General features: G+C 43.6%; 1 protein-coding gene across 2 annotated transcripts in view; it reads left to right on the forward strand.

Moving 5' to 3' along the window:
• GNAO1 (G protein subunit alpha o1) overlaps window positions 1–21,590 on the forward strand; it is a 312,517-nt gene that overhangs the window by 275,557 nt on the left and 15,370 nt on the right. The window lies entirely within an intron of this gene.

Consider the following 21,590-nt stretch of genomic DNA (forward strand, 5'->3'; position numbering starts at 1 on the left):
GGGGCAAGGGTCCTGGGGGGGCAGTCAGGAAGGAGCAGGGGTTGGATGGGGCGGTGGGGGGCAGTCAGGGGACAGAGAGAAGGGGTGGTTGGATGGGGCAGGGGTCCCATCAGGAATGAGAGGAGGGGTTGGATGGGGCAGGGGTCCGGGGGGGGCGTCAAGGAACATGGGGGATTGGATGGGGCAGGAGTCCTGGAGGGCGGGGGGGGGCCACGACTCCCTCGTGGGGTGAGGAGGAGGGAACCGGTTGTTAATTTTTTGGCAGCTCATCACTGAGTGTATCAAATCTCATTTTGCACTCACCAATCAGATCATTTGTACCCAAAGGAGGCTCACTATTAAGCCTGCACAAATGCACTGTGAAAATTACCCCCAAGCTGGGTACCTCCCACAGCTGTGCTAACAAAGATGGATCTGATGGGGAAGACAGCAAGTGAAGGGAGAATTAATTTAATACACAGTGCCTTAAAGGGAGTCAGTCTCCTTTGGGCATCTGATCCCCTTCAAAACCACCTCAGAGAGCCAGCCAGGAAGCATCTTTCATGGTTTCTATGTTGACTGGATATCAGATCCTTTTTAGCCAGGCATGTTTTCTTAGACTTTTCTTCCCTTTTTATAGAATTGCTGATACTATATGGGGTTTCCAGTGTAAAATACATCAGGGTGAAGTAAATCGTTGGATTTAAATTAACTTGGACTAAACTATTATAAACACGATAGCTTCCTAAGTGTCATAATAATGCATTTAAAATACAAACATGGTAGAGTCCAAGTAGGTTGAGCTCAGGAATGGGAGCTCTGTGTTCTGTTCCCACAGCTCCCCCTGTGTCTCTGGGCTAATCACTTAACCTGCCTGCCTCAGCCTCTCCACTTTAAATTGGCTCTAATTCTTATCTGCCTTATCTGCATAGTTGTGAGGCTTCACTAATAAATGTTTGCATAGCACTTGGAAGATGAAAGGACTAAATACTATTATGATTTCTACTTGATGGTCTTATATAGACTTTGCCTCCAAAATCTGTCCCAGGGCATTACTCATCAATAGACTCGGTCATTCCTTCCAATTCTTTTCTGGGGCGTTTGCCTTGAGCAGCCAACCTTTTGCCCAATGCTTATTCTTTTTCTTACGCAACAGTTAAAATTGCACGAACTATGTATAACTACAATAGTGAGATACAGTCCCCACCCTTACCAAAACCCTCTTGTCGCACAATAAGGCAGTCCTTGCACTACGGCTGCATCCTTCTGCCTTCAAATCCCTTACAGTCCCCAGAGTTATTTTTATTTATCACACACACACACACAGTGTAACATGTATTTTACATTGGTACTTGACATCACAACAAAATTATGTTGGGGGGTGGGGAGGGATGCCATGACATCTAATAACTAGTGAAAAATCAGCTAAATGTATACCTCCCTGCTCTTGGATGCTAGTATGGAAAATGGCCACAGATGTTTTTTTATTCTGCTAGTGTATTTTGAAAGCTTTATACGTTTTGAATGACTCAAGTCCCCAGCACCATATCACTAACCCCTGTGAAGATGCCACACGGCAGGAGTCGCATTAGCAATCTTGGAATGGGCTCTCAGCATCAGCAAAAAACTATCTGAGGCCCTTGCCTTGCCATGCCTTCAGTACAGGGTTCAATTCCTACTACGGGGTGAGTCAGCATCGATCCACTGAAATCAATAGAGCGATGCTGATTTATGCCCACGTTCTATATACAGCTGCATGTGCAGTTAAATATCATGGCTTTGTAGCACATAGTTATTACGTAGTTTTGCCTTGAGTGCAGGGGACTAGACGACCTATTGAGGTTCCTTCCAGTCCTACACTACTATGATTCTATGATACGTTTCTCCGTAAAAATGCAACGGTCTATGTACTTGGATTAAAGCCATCGTGGTTTCATTATATACAAAAGAACACTATGTTCGAGCGAGGATTTGAATGTAGACACACAAATACTTACTTACTTGCTTCTTGTGGCATCCTTACTCACAATGCGTAGTAACTTATTACGCACACAGTCCCATTGATTTCAGTGGGACTACTCATGTAGTAAGGTACTACTCACCATGGGTAAAGATGGCACAGTTGGGGCCTCGGATAGTAGGAGTAGTAATAAAACGGCACTGGAAATGTACATACTAGATATTAATAAACATTTTAACAGGCAGAAGTCACACCTCAGTACAGCCTGAGGAGCCTAGTCTAGAATCAAAGAAAGGTAAAAGATCTGTTGGGTAATCTAACCCTTCCACCTGCCAACGCAGGATTGTTCCCTACAATTTCTGCTCTAGAGCTTTGTCCAATCAGCTGGTCCGTCTTCCACCACCTCCCTTGGAGAAACTGGTCCACCATCAAACTGGTCTCTCTGTTTGAATATTGGGCAAACTTCTAAATCTTCCTTTGCCTTGTTTTGTCCCATCCCTCTTTGGACCAGCTCATGCCATAGCTATATTTAGAGCTAGCAGAGAAGGAGAGAGATGTAGACACAAAGGGAGCAGATAGAAACACAGCTGTCTGCTGCGCTCCCTTTATTTATTTTCCAGCAAAACTGAATCTAACACGAAAGTGAGGTTTTGCACTGAGTAGTGCTCAAACATTTAAAGAGACAGGACATCCCAACAGTAGGCTGCCTTCTTTTGCATGTAGGCTTTCCCATTTGTTTGTCTGGGACTCACCTCACAGACTACCCGGCATTTGTACACAAAGCCAAATTAAGCCTTATTGTGCCTCTGACTTCAGTGGAGCTGTGTCCACTTATACGGCAGCTGAATTTTGCCCAAGTCATATTACAAAGCTGTTCCATGACAGTGGAGAGTGGCCAGTATAGGGATGAGATGGAGGGCTGTGCTGTATGGTCAATCGTTACAGTTTTGTTTTACAGGACACAAATCCCCACGTAATAACTCAATAATTACATACTGGCCACGTGCTGCGTAATTACAAGCCAAGTTCTAAGGGAGTAATTATTTGGTTGTTGTCTTCAAAATTACTATTATTATGGGATTTAACCTGAAAATTACATTCTGTATTACAGAGACTAAGTAGAACAACTTCGTGGCTAATACACACACTTTACTTAATTAAACCTGTAATTACATAGTAGTTACACTTTCCTGCAAAGTTACAAGGAAATGACATGTAAGCTCTCTCTTCCTGTTGCCATTGCAGTCTGTGGCAAAACTCCTCGTTTACTTCCCCTAATTTTGCATTAGTTTAACTATTGATGTTTGAAATGGTTTCAACAGACATCTTCATCATCACACGTACTCTACAAAGGACGATTGCACCAGCCAGAGTGACCATGAATGATGGCATTGCACCAGGCATTGTGTAGTGAAGTTCCCAGATCTGGCGCAATTCTGTGAATCCAAGAACCTCTGGGGCAGCCCCATGGGCGGCGCCAGGTAGGGTCAGGGAATGCAACCATTTGTGCATTGATAGACAGTTTGAGAGCATGATGTTGTCAGGATGGACAAAAACACCTGCCACCATGGCCAAAGAGCATGCAACGCCGCTTTTGAATATACTGAGTGATAGAAGGAAGGCCAGATCTCTGCAAGATTAGGACATTAACACAAAGGGTACGTCTATACTTACCTCTGGGACCAGTGGTAAGCAATCGATCTTCTGGGATCGATTTATCGCGTCTTGTCTAGACGCGATAAATCGATCCCGGAAGTGCTCGCCGTCAACGCCGGTACTCCTGCTCCGCGAGAGGAGTAGGTGCAGTCGACGGGGGAGCCTGCCTGCCGCATGTGGACCCGCGGTAAGTTCGAACTAAGATACTTCAACTTCAGCTACGTGAATAACGTAGCTGAAGTTGCGTATCTTAGTTCGAAGTGGGGGATTAGTGTGGACCAGCCCAAAGTCACACCACTTTATGCTCAGGATTTGGCACTGATGGTGCAGATGGAATGCTGCTAGCTGCTCCAAGTCTGTCTGTGAGACTCATGACAGACTTATTGCTGATTTATATCAGTGTAAATGGGAGGAGAATCAGTTTGCCCTGACTTCAATGGGAGCAAGAGCAGGTCTTAGCGAGTACATGAGTACCTACCAATCAGTCGTAGAGGGTTAATTTAGCCATAGAGTTAGTTATTAATGATGGGAGTCTACATGGTATTTTCTCTTAAACTATACACGGCTTTTTTAATTTATAACTAAATAATCCACAGCCAACTCTAATCGGTGAATAGTTGCTGTGTATGAAGGCTGCGCCCTGTGAAAGAACGTATTATTGTAGTTGGTTCTCAGCCAGTTGGTACAATCATCAGCCAAACAAAGGATATTTTGCTTAGAATGAGATCTGTAGAGTGTTCATTCTATTTCTGTTGGGTAAGACTCTAATTGACTTCAATGGGAGCAGAGAGAGGCCAGCACTGAGGGCATTTGAAAATCCTACCCATTCATCTTCTTTCATCTTTCAAATTTGTCCTCCACTCTATGGCTTCTGATGACATGGAATGAATCCAGGTTGTCCCTCCAGAGAAGGATCTGAGAGGGCAGCGGTTCACTAGATTTCCCATGGTTTGAATGGCTTCTCCATGAAAGCTGCCTTTCGTTATATCAGGCTGCCTTTCATTTTCCAATTGTGTAGCAGGTAACTGCAGCATCTGTATGAGGTTCTGATGTGGTGCACTATGATCCACGTCTTATGTGGGGTGGCGAAGGCAGGAAGCTGGTGTGTAGGATCCGTCATCAGGTATTGATTCTTGACCCCACAGTTTTCCCACTGCATCTGCCACTTGTCTTTTGATGACCGATCCCATCCACAATTCTTGTTGATAGTATAAACTGCCCTGCATCTCAGCATCTAGGTGAATCACAGAATTGATTCTCTCTCGGGCTCTCTCACGCACCCGCACACACACTCTTGCATCACAAGGTGAGCATGTCAACCTCCTCCTTTAACAAAGGCTTGCCAACCTTACTGAACCCAGCGATGTAGTCAGTTCAAGTGCAGTTCCCTGACCAGTTCTGCCCCTGGGAAGACTGCAGGATGCCACCTCAGAAGAGCCAAATTTGAGTACGTGCCAGAAATCATGAGAATTCCACAGACGGTAACCAAGGGCCTTTGTTGAACAAACCACACAAGCCGCAATATCCTGTGATTTATGCCAAAGATATTGTGGCTCACAGATGCACACTAAGGGGCTGATCCTGCCCCCATTGAAGTCAATGGAGAGTTTTGCCATTGACTTCAAAGGAAGCGGGACTGGTTATTAAATGAGGTTGATTGGGTAAAAAGAGTGCAATACCTGGGACCACAATTTCTTCAGTGCCAGGCAGGTGACTCTTGAGGAGTGTGACCAAGAATTCAAGACATGTTTGGGGGAATAAATAGAACATGCTTGTTAAAGAGTGGATACTGAGAGGCCTGGTGCCCATGGACTAGTGGTTGCTCAGCACCTCTCAGGATCAGGCCCTTAGGCAAGGATCAGGCCTCCCAGGCTGGTCACACACTCAAGCCCATTTTACTTGTGCACCACCTCCGCAGCAACCACACCACACACACACGTGGCAGGGTTCCTGAGAGGCCCACCATAGCTGAAGAAGGGAAATACGAACAGGTCCAGTTTAAAAAAAAAAAAAAAAAAAAAAAAAAAGAGCTGGCCATGCTTATGCCCCCATTTCATTTTCCATCAGGAACGATCAGAGGGGAATCCCGTCCTATTGCAAGTCATGGTTTCTGAGCTGCTGCCATTATAGGATAGCATGGATGTTGGCAGATGCAGGCCCGTGACCCACATAAGATATTACGCTGTGAATGTGATTCTGAAACTAGACAATTCTGGGTTCAAGCCAGCAACCCAAGAACTCACTAGAGGGACCTTTCCCTCGCACTGAAAAGTATGGTGAACGTGTGCAAACTGCAGCCAATTCAGGCAACGCTATTCATTGCCGCTTCCTGGGCAGGGATATTTTTTGTCACGGCCCAAACAGGTTCTTCACAAACTTAGCCAGCTCCACGTTACTGAACGAGAAGAAAGAAACGGAAGTCTTTTCACTAGGACCAGTTCTAGATTAAAGGGGCTGTCTGGTGCCCAATGCTAGCTCCTATAACTTGGATTTCAAATTACTAGTGGGATTGTGCAAATCTCAAATGCAGTGAAGGACATGGCAAGGGATCTGTCCCAGATGAGCAAGTAGCATGTGATTCATAACAGTGAAATGTAACACAGCTCTAGACTGGATCTGTCGCAGCAGACGTTAAATGTGTTCATCTCTACCCAGGCTCCTTCTGTCTCCCTGCAGCAGTACTTCAGGACAGGGACACGGTGAAGGATTCTGTTGCAATCCTACATTGGAGGATATTGGTTTGCAACTGCCTTCAGGAACACAGTATCCTAGAATAGCCAGCCAGCTTTTCCCCCTTCTGGTCCAGGCGTTCTGTCCTCGTGGGCATTCAAGATAGATTTCCCCTTTGTACCTTGCTGTAGCTCAGACTTTGCATGGACACCAGCAGTAGAGGAGACAGCAGCTGTTCAGATGTACTGGCCACCACAGGGCATATCAGCCTGCTCCTTTCTTTGTACTAAGCACTAATGGAAGCTGCCTCTTTCCACTGCTTAAATATGGATTGAGATGCACGTTTGGCCTTTGGGTTGTTGGGACAAGCCACAGAAAACAAAACCTTCACACCCTGTTCTGGCATAGGGGAGACCCACCGAGAAAACATATTGACGTAGGAGAACCAGGAGTCTGAATCTGACCAGAGCCCAGATAGTCACTGATAGGATCCAGTCTGAAAGCAATAGTCCCTAGAGAACAGTGAGCGACTGGCACAGCCAGCGGTCTCGAGAGTGGTAGAAGACCATACTTGCTTAGGAGGGTCTATGATCCTCCCTCTTGGTTTGGTTTTATTTTTACCCAGAGAGGTCCACTGTTCCACTAAATCAGGAATGCATAGTTCACAGCGGAAGTAAGCCTTTTTGTTATTCTCTACCTTATAGTGGCCTCATTACAATTAGAGCCCTATTGAACTAGGATATATGGTATTTAACCGCTCCTCTGCAGGTGCGCTCCTCCACACTCCAGAGTCTGTTCTGCGGGGGCGTTCTGTTGCGCTTGCTGTAATCTCACATCTCTGGTATGGGAGGTGCATACCTGGCTTGTGAGGCTGCAGTGGAGAAGTTAATTCCTTGTCTTTTCCTGTGGATCATTTCTACCTCCCACCAACTACAATGGAATGATGGTGTAGCAATACCACGAGGACTGTGAATTCCTCCCCACTGAACTGGCCACCTTGCTGCCTCTGCCATCATGGCTACTGTACGCGTCACAGCCAGCTCTTTCTTCTCTAGGATCTGGATGCAGTCCCAGATATACACAATGTGCTGGCCACACCTCTCAGCGTGGGGTCGCAGGCTGAGTCAGCGTTAGAGGCCCAGGCAAGGCAGCATTACGAAATATCACCCTAGCTCCATCCAAGTGGCTTGTGGAAATAGATCAATAAATAGATCAGATTTTCCTGACCAAAAAATTACTTGTAAGTGGGGGGTTACCTAGCACTTGTTTTATCCCAAGTATTATATTATCCCCAAAACACAGAGTGTGTCTGGGGTGCCTCAGAACAACTAGGAATAGGGTTTCAAAATGGAATAGTAAAGATTTTACAGCGTTAGCTATGGCATTGTGACTGGTAGTACCATCACTGGAAGACGTGGTCCAGTGGATAGGGAGTTGGGAGAGCTGGGTTCAAGTCCTGACTCTGGATATAAGGTGGCACAGCAAGCCAATGGTGTTACTTCCAGTTGCATTAGCAATGAAATGATCCTCTGAACAGAAGGATCCACAAGAACGGACCTGGCACTGTAGCGTACCTCCAAAGACACATGGCCACTAATGGACCTGAGTATGTTGTAGGGACACAGCTGTGTCACTTCTCCAACTCCAGCACTGGGATACATCCTCAAACGTGGCCTCTAATAGTGAGGCCTCCGTTTTGCATGCCCACGACCTGCCTTTGCACATGTCCATCAGACATGCTAGGGGTGCAGATTTGGAGGCCGAGTGGTGCTCCTTGTCAGAAGGTGGCCTTGTGTGTTTCTCTCCAATTTCCCCCAGGGAGGACTCAAAAGAAAACCCAGTCATGCTGAGGGAAATAGCTGAAGGCAGGTCAGAGAACTATTGACACATTCCAGCAGCAACAGAAGGACATCATAGTACCTACCCTGAAGCGCTACTGTCTCTCAGCTGTGACTGCTGATGTTTTGGTGATCAAAGTGGGAAAGAAACCTCTCACCCAGCACCCTGCATTCTGGGGTAGAAGGATTTGGGAAGAATCTGGAGTTTGAGCTGACAGGAGGGTTGATTGTTTGCATTGAGCCAGCTTCCCCCGCAATGTGAGCTCTGCAGTAAGAAGGCTTTTACCCTTTGCATTGCATGGTAATCCTCCAAAGACAGGAACCTCAAAAACCACCTGATGTCCTTGAGATTCAGGGGGAGGATGGGCAGCTCCCACTTAAGGGACGAGTCAGAGGACTGTAGGGGGAGGGCATGTCACACACTTCCCTGCCAGGAGAGATGTCAGAAACAGGCACAAGAATAGACAGTGCAACTCCATGGCCTTAAGGGGTGACCTAGAGGAGCTACTGACTTCATGTGACTACCAGAGAGGTGGTGTACGGGATGGCCTGTCATGGCGGCTTAGCGCTGTAGGTCCCACAGCCAAACTAGGCAGCATGACATTGTGAGAGATCCAAGGGGACATGGCAATGCGGAAGGGTGAATGCATTTCAAAGCCACTCCACCTCACGGAAATGGGAGGCGGAGAGCGGTGATCAGGGAAGATGGAGGTTTGCTGCCATATCCCCTCTCCTCCCCCCCACCCCCCCAAGTGCCTCTAGAAAGTAGGTTTATGGCCAACACCCGACACGTGATGTTAACAAGTGACACTGTGCCAACAATCCCCCACAGGGGGGTGACAATGAGACTTTCACTGCTGCCTTGGTAACCAGACCCTAATCAGCATTTCCAGTGCCACGCTGACTGGACAGCACTGACCAACTGGACAGCACACTGGTTCTTGCTGTCCATTTTACGCTTTAACCTGGGACAACAGTGGTCCCCCACAGCACACCTTCTATGGCAATAACGTAGGGCTGAGAGGACTCCCGGAGGCAAGGACAACAATCGATCCTGCATTTCATAGGGCAGGCCTGATTTGTCACAGGTCTCTCCCACAACTGTTGTGCCCAGCCCTCAGGGCAATGGGAGCGTCACCGATTTATTCCCACAATGCAGCACTGTCATGGGCAGATGATGCAAATGGGGCGGACAACTGGGGGTTTGGAGACACCGCAAAACAAACCTTACAGATTCCCCCCCCTCAAACCTTAATGTAGATCTGGCAATTTAAGTCACCCCTTACAGGCTAATTTTGGAAACAAATCAGGATATTTAAAGACAGGCCATTTACTACATTGAAAAGTTTGTTCTTTACCTAATGTATTCCTCATTCGTTACCGCCTGTGTCTCCCTCTGTAATCTAGGCCCTTGCTCCTAACATTCCCCTGACTGAGGTAAACTCTGCCATTTTCCTTTCCCTCCCTCCCACCCATTCCATTTTCCCCTCCAACTAAATAGCGGAATAGCAGCTTTCACATCACCCCATTTGTTTCTAGTCACAGGCAACTGTGTCCCATAACTGTCCTCCAACTTCCCCACCGCCTCCCCTCCCCCACAGCAGCGCCTTGGCCTTTTGTTTTGTTAAGGAACACGGACATCTGCTAAGATTTTTCTTTTGTCGATTCCTTGCTGAATCTTTTTTCTTGCATGTTCAATGGCCCAAATTGTATTAACTGTAATTTTGTACGGGGAGTGACTGTCCATTTGGTTAATAGATTGTTAGTGTTTGTCATAATTTATTGGCTGTCAGTAATGTATTTATTAGTTACAAAATGTTAATAAAGTGCCAGCTCTTTTCTAGTGTGAGAGGGTTTTATTGTGTCTCCCTTTGAGGCCCTAGAAATCTCTGAATTAAGAATACACACACACACACACACACACACAAAACTGGAGCTACTGCCATAACACTGATGGACCCATCACTCAGCTGCTACAACTGTTTGCCAGATCTCCGTGCTCTTGGAAATATGGAGCTCTAAGAGGATGCTGACAAAAGGTATTTTGTAAAAATAATGTATATCAGATCTTTTTTCTCTTGAACTTACCCTTGTTTTCAATCACTCCGTGGAAGCTTGAAATTGAAGGCTGTTTCCTTACAAAAATATTTTAACACTGTGTGGTCACGTCAGTAAGATTGTAAGCGCCTGAGTGGGTGGTAGTTGTCAGAATTTGGGGGTATTTGTGTGTATTACTTACATGGTGAGCCAGGTATCAGCTGTTGTCTTGCACAAGGACCTGAAAGTTTGAAATAAGCATGTATATTAAATGCAAAAAAAACCCACCCTTATATTAGTGCAGCATTAACATGGATAATTTGAAGACACACACTTCAAGAAATTCAAAAGTTAAGTCCCCCATGGCAATATTAACTCTTCATCTACATGATTCAGTACCCAGGCCTGCGGGGTGACCTAGGACAAGTCACTTTGGTGCTCTGTGCCTCAATTTCCCCATCTGTAAAATCGAGATAATGATCCTGACCCTCTTTGTTAAGCTACTGATGAAAAGCACTATCAGAGCTAAGTATTATGATGATGACTATTACACACACACAGTTGAACCAGTTTAATTTAAGAAGTGATTTTAAACTGGTTTATGTAAACTGGTGCAAAATCCTGTGCAGACACTTATTTCGGGTTAGCTTACGTTGATTAGGAACAGGCTGGAGCTAAACCAAAGTAGGGCTCTCAAAGCAAAATCAGAGTGTCCAGGAAGGGATTTGCATCAGTTTAATGAAACCAGTTTAATGAAACCAATGCAAGATTATGTGTAGACAAGGCTTCACCTACAGTGTGTACATGCACCATGGTTTGCAGTCCTTGTGTATTCTGTTCATGGTATACTCATACACACCGAGGGCAATGTGGTTGAGTTAAATATTGCCATGGGAACTTTAACTTCCTGAGCTTTGTTCCAATGTCTGATCTTTTGGAAAATGCCTTTAGCTGATCCAAGTGGAGATTTCAACACAGGTGCTGTTTTCTTGGCTCAATAATTCCCCTGGGTTTCCATGTCATGATTGGCTCTAACTGCTCATGACAAGGGGCTGCGTATCCATCCCATAAAATAAACAGAACGTTATTATAAATCATCATACAGAAAGCAGCGTATTTGTTAGCTGATGCTCTGTAGATCATAGTTTGATGGACAGGGTGTAATAGCCTTTGTGTTCCTAAGTCTATAATTTGGTTATGTGGTCTTCTATTTTCAGTGTGATTTTCTGGCTCTCTTACACCTTTGGTCAAAGCTTGTCATTTTGCAGTGGTCCCTGGTACTACTCAATATCCAGTGTACTTGTATGCATGAAAATCCATTTAAATATAATGGCATCATTCTTGGTTGGGAAGAAATACGGTTGTTTTCCAAATAAATAGTATGTGTCTATGCTGGTAGTATAAAAGTTGTTAGCAGTCATTAGCTTTTAATCAATTCATCTCAGCCACTTCATTTTCCTTAAATAATTCATTTGTGAACTTAGGAATGGGAAACTTCCCACTTATATTCTTAATTCTGTCTTAAGTATGATCCACACTTTTATGGTGGATATTTGTATTTGCAGCCACAGAGGTGAAAAACATTTATTGACATGGTCTCAAGGATGCTAAACAGGTATCTAACTTTGTTTAACTTCAGTAAATCAGGATATTTCCTACCGTCACAACAGAGTAGGTAGAGTATTTCTCTCCTTTGAAAATAACCCTTGAAATCAGTTTTGTGAATTTAGATCAAAGGCCTTTTACAATTTGGATGACACAAAGAGAAGGATTTCCACAAGTTGCAGCGTAGAAAGACTGAACTTTAACCTTATTGCCAGTACCCATATCTAATCATGTCACTTTAAACAGATAACCACAGAATGATAGAAATGTAGGGCTAGAAGGGACCTCAAGAGGTCATCAAGTTCCACCCCCAGCCTGAGGGGGGACCCAGTAAACCTAGACCATCCCTGACAGGTGTTTGGCTAACCTGTTCATAAAAACCTCCAGTGGTGGGGATATTCCACAGTGTCTGTAGGTAATTTATTCCAGAGCTCAACTATCCTTATAGTCAAAAAGTTTTCCTAATTTCTAACTTAATTCTCCCTTGCTGCAAACTAAGCCAATTATTTCTTGTCCTATCCTCAGTGAGCATGGAGAACAATTGACCACCATCCTCTTTATACAACATTAAACAATCAGTTTGTAAGCACCCAGGGGATAATAGGGTTATAAGGAACAGCCAGCATGGATTTGTTAAGAACAAATCATTCCAAGCCAACCTAGTTTCCTTCTCTGACAGGGTTACTGGCCTAGTGGATAGGGTGGAAGCAGTAGACATGATATATATGTGCCTTGATTTCAGTAAGGCACAGTCCTACACGACATTCTCATAAACAAATTGGGGAAATGGGATCTAGATGAAATTTCTATAAGGTGTCTGTACAAATGGTTGAAAGACCTACTAAAAGAGTTGTTATCAATGGTTTGCTGTCAAACTGGGAAGGCTTATCTAGTGGGGACCCACAGATGTCTGTTCTGGGGTCCGGTAGTAGTCAACATTTTCTTGGATAATGAAGCTGAGAACATGCTTATAAAATTTGTGGATGACACCAAGCTGGGCAGGGTTGCAAGCACTTTGGAGGACTGGATTAAAATTTAAAACCACCTTGACAAATTGGAGAATTGGTCTGAAATCAACAAGATGAGATTCAATAGAGACAAGTGCAAAGCACGACAGGAAGGAAAAAAACAAATGCACCACTACAAAGTGGGGAATAACTGGCTTCGTTGTAGTATGGCTGAAAATGATCTGGGGGCTATAGTGGATCACAAACTGAATATGAGTCAACAATGTGGCGCAGTTGCAAAAAAAAAAAAAAAAAAAAAAAAAGGCTAATATCAGTCTGGGGTGTATTAACAGGAGTGACGTACGTAAGACACGGGAGATAATTGTCCTGCTCTACTCAGCGCTGGTGAGGCCTCAGCCGGAGTACCGTGTACAGTTTTGGACACCACACGGTAGGAAAGATGTGGAGAAATTGGACAGAGTCCAGGGTAGAGCAACAAAAAGGATCAAAACCTGACCTATGAGGAAACTGTCAAGGCCTCCCAAAGAAAAAAACATTTTTGTTTCTGTTGTGATTTTTTTTTTTAAATCATGTCCTATAATAGCAATAAAGTTCCAGTGCTATTTATGCCAATGCCTGAAGTCATCAAACGCTATTGTCATTTCAGTTTCACTTGGGGGCTTAATTCCCCACAAATGCTGTTTATTGCCTCATCTATTCCTCCTCCATGAGTGATATCCCTTAAACAAACTGGGACTCCAAAAGGGACCAGGAAAAATCATATGGCACATGCGTTATGGAAGCCTGAGGAAACCAGTCAAAATGAGGTGAGTGGTGGCAGTTGGAGTAGGCTTCCAGGAAGAAGCACCAAATGCTTTTGGCATTTTTTTTTTTGCTGGAGATGGATTTTCTGGAGCATGGAAAAATTACTGCTCTGCATTTACAGCTGGTCTTTGTTAGAGAACTACAGAGCAATCCCAGGATTACAGGGTTAGTAAGCTGAAATCAGACATCTGCTAAATACTGCATGTGACATTCACATTCAATCCACCCTTCGTAGAATTATTCATTACTAAAACAACTCCTAAATGTGTAACTGGGTCATCTTTTCATTAAGAAATACACACACAGCCTGGCTAGTCTCTGCTGTCTACATATGCTACAGAGCCAGAGCAGACCAAACATAAGTTAGAGCAGCCCTGTGGCTGCTCTAATTTCAACAGGGGCCAAGCAGGCCCCTAAACAGTCCCAGAGGCAAGGTGAACAGCTGGCTTGTAGTAACTGAGAATCAATAATGTGCAGCAGGGTCTACCAAAAATGTATAACAAAGGATCAGTATTATTAATAGCAGCAACTTTTTGCCCTGCATATACGTACATATTATGGCACTGACCAGCTGGTTGCCCCACAGTGGCATAGATAGAAGCAGTGTGGCCTAGTGGATACCGTACTGAGAGTTGGAAGAGTTCGGTTCTATTCCCAGCATTGCCATTGGCCTGCTGGGCGATCTTGAGCCAGTCACTTCCCTTCTCTATGCCTCAGTTTCCCCATGTGTAAAATGGGGCTAATGATACTGACCTCCTTTGTAAAGTACTTTGAGACCTACTGGTGAAATATAAAAGCTATGTTTTAATATTATTAATTAGTAGGAAGATTTTTACTAGAGATTTATTTCTATATGAGAGAAGGTTTTTTTAATGGGATTCCTGCTATTACCTTACTTTGGTCTGCGCCGGTATATTGCCTCCTGACACTACCCTGGCTAGTGCCAGAGACAGAATACTAAACTTGAGCTGATCTTATATGACACATCCCATGTTCCCAAAGACATTACAGTAAATACAAAATGTGTGCTTTGGCGGTCAGTCATTACTCATCAACTTAGCAAAGCTCCTATAAGTTCCACTAGATTTTGTATTTCCTAGGGTGGAAATAACATTTGTTCCAAAATCTGTTGTAATCGGTAATAGCAGCGTTTGCTATTTCTCCATTGAAATCATAACACAATAGCTACCCCCATGTGCACTTTTACCAAGCAACTCTCTCTTCGTATATTTCACAGGAAACACATGTGGCCATGTTTAAGACACTCCATGGAAGTGGTGATGTTTTACTAGGCGATCAAGGTAACAGAAGTCCCAGCTGGTCATGGATCAACACCAAAAATGACCCCACCAGTTGTTTCCCAAATGTGCATAATCAGTTTCTGTAGCTGTATATATAAGTTGGCCATTTAAGCATGCAACTACTGAATTATATAAGAACATAAGAATGGCCGTACCGGGTCAGACCAAAGGTCCATCTAGCCCAGTATCCTGTCTGCTGACAGTGGCCAATGCCAGGTGCCCCAGAGGGAGTGAACCTTACAGACAACGATCAAGTGATCTCTCTCCTGCCATCCATCTCCACCCTCTGACAATCAGAGGCTAGGGACACCATTCCTTACCCATCCTGGCTAATAGCCATTAATGGACTTAACCTCCATGAATTTATCCAGTTCTCTATCAGCAATGACGGTATGCAACATGCAAATATAGTGTCCAACTGCACTCAAATTTTCGTACATGAATTTTTGAAAAGCTGTCCCTTAATTATATCTATTTCAATGGTCTTTATGTACCTACTGAGAATGGATGGCAACAAAATTAACAGCCTCGCAAAAGCAGGGAAAAAGATTTTAGAGCTTGTAGAACAGAGTAGTTGTATAAACGTGCTGAGAATTTAGATGCTGAAGCTATCATTTCTACAAGACCCCACCTGAAATTAACTCTCACAAATTATAGCAGGAACATAGGAGAGTGCCATACTCTGGCTGGAGTAAGATACAGACTGATGGCAGGGCTCCTGAAGGAAACCTACCGCCATGGGGAAAGATCTAGCGGGGAGCAAGGAGAAATACAAATCCACGGTCATCCTTGATGATCCTAAATTCTCTGGGGAAACCCCAGAGATCTTGAGACATCAAAGGTTTGGAGGGCCAGCTCCCCCAACCCTTCCCACTAACTCATACTTTGATGGGACGATTCGGAGGAACTCCAGGAGTTAAAATTCTTGGCGCTTCCTGGGCCTAACACAGGTTTTTCCCTTCATCGGTGACACTATGGCCCAATAAGTACCGTACGCGGCATTCTCTGATTGCACTGTAATTACCATTGTTTTTGAAGTGCTCCTGTACAAACATCAGGTAACGCGCTACTCAGAATGTTACTACAGGGATGGAGAGTGAGAAGAAAAAGCATTAAGGATAGAAAGGCAGCATGGGCCAAACCAGTGATCCCTGATGGAATTGTATTAGACAATGGACTTACATCAGGGATGAATTTGGCCCCATACATTCATTTTCATGATGTTACATGAGGCTGAACGTGGAACTATTTGCACCTATTACTCAGACTTCCAGTGCTCATTGCATAATTCTGGCTACTTTCAAAGGAAGTTGCAGGAGAGGGGAAGTAAGGTTTTCTATTTTATTATTATAGGATTATTAACAACAGCTAATAGGAGTAGAAATGTTTAACTGATGTTTTAAAAATACATCAATGAAACTAGGCTTTTTGGATTTAAACTTTACCCTGAAATGTTGGGAGCTCTAAACACAACAGCTTTTGAGCTAGTGCAGGAGAACAGAAAGTGAAGTGGACTAGAAATGGAGTGAAACAAACCGAGCTGGTCTCAGGGTCCAAGTTCAGTGAAATGCAGGGTAGAAACAAACATGACCAAAAGGGTGTGAGCAGACATAAGGACAAGTCAACTCAATTTTTTTTTAATTCTTTGTGGTTTAATTATCTACAGGGTTCTTAGTAAGGCAGTAAAGGATCTGTATTAATCTATTTGGTTTAATTAGGCCTCTCACAAGACAGAGCCTGTTCGTATGATGCCATTAAGTCTCCAGAGTGTGTGGACTCTAAATTGGTTAATCAGGCCATCTTGAGAGTCTCAAGCCAGCCAGTCACTGTGTCAGAGCAGGACCAGAGCCCAGTTATTAAAGCCTCCAGGGCTCTCATGAGCGGCAGGCGGAGCAGACATAGTGAGCCAGAACCTTAGCACAGGGTAAATCCACTTTGTGCCATGCCAGCCGTACAAAGGAGACTTAAAGCTGCCCACTAGGGCAGCTCCCTGTCCCCCTGACTTAAAGCCTAAGGCCATTATGTGGTATATTCCTGCCCCCACAAGGCCTTTTCCTGTCCCGTATGCTAAAGGGGTCAGGAAACAACTGAGAGAGGCTGCCATACAGCCAGGGTAGCCCCTGCTGGGGGAATCTTCAGCTGCCCATTTTGGCCAGTTCTAAGGCCCTTTGCACTGCTCTTGCCATGCAACCAGACCTTGTGGGCCACGATATGACATGTTAATTGGTGTTTCTCCATTGTCCTGCAATAGGACACTAATGTTAGCTGCTCAATCCTGCTAGGTTAATACATAAAGATTAACGTCCAGCTACAGAGGAGAAAGTGCTCACTTTGTTAACAACTCTTGCCGACCTCATGAACTAAGAAAATGCCATCAGAGTTATACAGAGCCAAATTTTGTGGCTGAATTAATAAATGGATAAAATGTCTTGCCTGCCTATCTGTCCAGTTACTTATCACTATTTCCGAATGTCTCCCATTACTTAAAAGATAACAGTGCTCACTCGCTCTCTTCCCCCGGTCCCCTTCCTTCCTTCCCACTCAGTGGCTTAGGTTATAGGTTTGAGTTTTTAAAAGGAATGCATCTATGAGACTGAGGGCACTATTGTGGGAAAGAGCTGGCATTGACTTTCTTAATAGTTCTGAAACTAAAATTTGCTTAGAGTGGCTTCCAATGTTATGTAGTGATGCTGCATAATAAATTCATTGGCTCATGAATAATATTTACATCCATGATGACAAACCTGGTTCGTGGTTAGCTGAGAACAGCCATGTGACAGTCAACGAGATTCTGTTATTTACTTCCACAGAGTTAGGCAACCACATATATGCAAATAAGTGCATTCTGACTGGTTGCAGCTAAATTCAATGAAAAATGTTAGTCACCTGCTCAAGAACTGCTTTACATTTTTAAACATTTTTGAGGGGGTTCCATGTATTTCCAAAGGAAAGATTTAGGGACCGGTCTTGCAAGAAGGCCACATGCTCCTAAAGTCAATCACAGTTCTGTGCATGGAGGATTTTCAGGATCAGATCCTCAGTCTAGTGTATTGTGGAATACCTGACCACGTTAGAAAGCAGGACTTTCAGAATGTATGTTACAGGAACACCATACTTCAGTGAACACCAGCTATAGCGTTGATCCCACAGCGAACAAAGTTTGGCATGAAAAATGTATTCCCCCCCCCCCATCAGAAAATTTCTACATGAATACTTTTCAGTCAGGGCTATTTATTTCCTTTTCAATTCACATTTAATAGATGGCAGTAAGGAGAGCCTTGTTATTTATTTATTTATTTAACTTCACTCAGGTAAAAACGTTTGCCCCTTTTACAGAGCACAGCAACAGGTGATGAATGTCTATATGACACAACATCCCCTCTCCCATTGAAACAAATCTCTGCCCTAACAAAAAGATAAATATCTAACCTACATGGATATTTAAATTCATAATGTAGTCTGCTAGCTTCAGAGAATGCGGACAACGATCTCTCTGGTGGGGATGGAAGTAAAGCACAATACAGTAACAATACTACAGTGCATCCGATGAAGTGGGTATTCACCCACGAAAGCTTATGCTCCAATACGTCTGTTAGTCTTAAAGGTGCCACAGGACTCTCTGTTACTTTTTACAGATCCAGACTAACACGGCTACCCCTCTGATACTTAATACTACAGTGATTACTGCCATAGTAATGTTTAGAAGTAAATAAAATAATAATAATGCCTATGTAGTAAGGTACAATCTTCAAAGCACTGTGCTAATGTTATTTGACTCCAGGAGAATGGTAATGGCATTATATTGGGCTAATTTGTACATAGGGTCATTGAGCTCTGGTTTTCTCTCATTGATGTTCTTCATACATAGATTTCCTTTATCCAGAGCTCTCTTTCTGATGCAATTGGTGTATTTTTAATCCTAAAGTCTTTTCAATCAACACATTGTAAGTATTAGTTTGGTTCATTTGATACATTTTGGAAACTCCGTAAGGTCTATATGTATTCACTTTCATGCAGCTGCTTTGTATGTTTTGTAGAATCACAGAAGTTAGAGATGGAAAAGACCTACCATCTTCCTGCCCATGCAGGTATATTGATCAGTCCTCCATCTATCTAGCAGCATTTCTAGAGAATTTTCCAAGTAATAACTACATACAGTGTGGAGGTTATATAAAACAATTGGATCTATCCAGAAGGGCCAGTCAATTCTCCATCATAGTTTCTGAAATAATAACTGGCTCCTTCCTTTGAACATGATCCCAGACTTGCTTCTGCTCTTGTTCTTTGGGAAATGTTTTACTGAACAGTGAATCTTGTTTTGTGACCTGAAGATGGCAAAGGTAGGATTCTTACTGATCAACCTAGGGAATAGGTTACAGAGCTCTGGGGCCTGCAATTGACAAGGTTATTTTTCTAGCTCGGTCAAATTCATAAATTACTCTCATAACACCCAGGACACATACACTGGTCTGAGAATCGACCTCTCGGTTGTTTGTGTGTCAATCTCATTGCTCTTCTCTTGTAAAATGTTAAAGGGATAAAAAAACCCTCCATAGCTCTGTTTTCTTAACTCAGTGACATCCGGTTCCACGTCCCTCCAGTCCAGGTTTGTTCCAAGTGGTACCTTTAATAGTGTTGTGTCTAGTTTCGATTTAAATGACTTAGGCAGTAGAAATGCCATCAGCAACCTTGGGAGACTATTCCACAATGTAATAGAATTCAGTGCTGAGCAGCTGTAACTATTGCACTGTATGACTTGGACAGAGGACAACATTTTCATCTTAGCCTTAACTGGGGCCCTGTTTTTGCGCTTGTGGTTTTGTCGGTACAATAATCAAAGAGGCAAACTTGTACTGGCAATTTATGGACACAAAATTTGTGGCCAGTGTCTAAAATCTGGCCTATGATAGTTAGAAGAATGATAGCAAATGGCATTTTGATCTTTTTTTTTTTTTTAAGGTAAGTTTATGCAGAGAAAAAAAAAATCTTCTTACTGCTGAAAGGGCCTGTGTTACCGTATATTCTGGTCTTTGCTGCGGTCCCAGCAGTCCATGCTTTAATGACTTGTGTATATAATTGTTCATATAAACTAAGCATCTCAAGCCATTGAACTTGATGGAATGCAATTGAAGCAGTGAAAAAGTGAAAACACTCCATTCTGTGGCTTCTGGCAGCTAATTCACACTAGCTCAACCTCATCTGGTCTTTTTTTCTTTTCATCCCTTTCTGATGACAAGTCCTATAGCATCATTAAAAAAAAAAAACAGACCTCATGTGACCCTCACCAGATTACGAGAGGGACATTTAATTAAGAAGCTGCCAAAAAGCCACCAAACACAGTGTTAGGAGTTGCATCCAATACAAAGAGACTCACCCAAAATCTCTCTTAGGGCTTGTCTACATGAACAATAAGACTGCGACAAGCTGGGGGTGAATCTACTCCACACTAACCCGACGTGATCCAACTGTTCGTGTGCACGCTGCTGATACAGTTCGTTAATGGGGCTAGCTCAAAGTTCTCGAACGAACTGTTAGCACACGTCAGCAGGGTGCACACAAACAGCTAGACAACGGCAGGCTCGCGTGGGGTAGATTCACACCCCAGACTGGCAGTCAAATTGTTTGTGTAAATACCCCTCACAGTCAGAGTCCTGGCACTGAAGAGCTTCCCGATATGAGCACCATCTCTTAGGGAACCCACAACAGAGTGATATCAGGAGGGCTGTGATACTGGCCAATGAACAGAAGTTTGGTTCATTTTACATCTTCAGTATGTTGAATCCTTTAAGGCCAGGACTCTTAGCAATGCCTGCTGTTACTAGGAGATTTTCAGAGACAGACTGAAGACTTTCACAGGGGACAAGGGCATAGGATAGCGCTGACACAAACAACTCTGCTCCTTTGAAAAGTAGGAGCATCACCATGAGGTTTATTTAGCATGAATATAGCCCAGAGTGGTTATGGAGGAGTAATACCATGTGTCTGATGCTATTTGGCTGGCTGGCATCTACTGGCTGATACATAGGTACTGTGTACACTGTGGGAGCACAGGGCTACTTCAATACATACCTCAATTTCCACTCCATCCTGGAGCCTCAGTATTCCCTGATCTGGCAGTCCTACAGTAGTGAGTTTCACCACTGTATGCTTTTCTCCCCATGCAACCGAAAACATATGCTGCCCTGCAGAGTGAATGCCAGACCAGCTGCTGCTCAGCTGAGATAGGCAATTGAGCAGTCACCAATAAAGCTCACTGGGAAGTTTTTGACAGATGTTTTTCATTGAAAAAAAACTGATTCATCACAACCAAAACTGCTCTGGAAACAGGATTGGGTTTGACAAATTTTCCAACCCAAAAAAAAAAAAAAAAAAAAAAAAAAAAGTGTCCAAGTTGTTCAAATGTTTTGTTTCAACGTTTTCTAAATGAAAAAAAAAATCTGATTCAGAACAACTTTTCATTTTAAACAAAAATGTAAGTTAGTCAGACTGGACCAAAAGGGTTCAAAAAAGACAAACCAGGTCAAAATCAAAATGAAACATTTCAAAAAGAATCAAAAAAGTTACAACTGACCCAAGACCAAAAAGCCCAGTTTTTCAGTTCACAGATATTTGAGATTTTGACTTTTTGTCCTCATTTGAGGTGGGGGAAAACAGCAAACTCTTGAAAACGTTTACTTCCCACTGCATAGTGGTGGGCAGCAAGATGCATAACTGAGCATGGAAGCTTCTGTTTTCTCTGCCTCATAGGAGGCGAGGGCCACGCCATTCTACC

Source organism: Trachemys scripta, chromosome 13 (genome assembly GCF_013100865.1).
Source record: "Trachemys scripta elegans isolate TJP31775 chromosome 13, CAS_Tse_1.0, whole genome shotgun sequence".
Classification (NCBI taxonomy): domain Eukaryota; kingdom Metazoa; phylum Chordata; order Testudines; family Emydidae; genus Trachemys; species Trachemys scripta.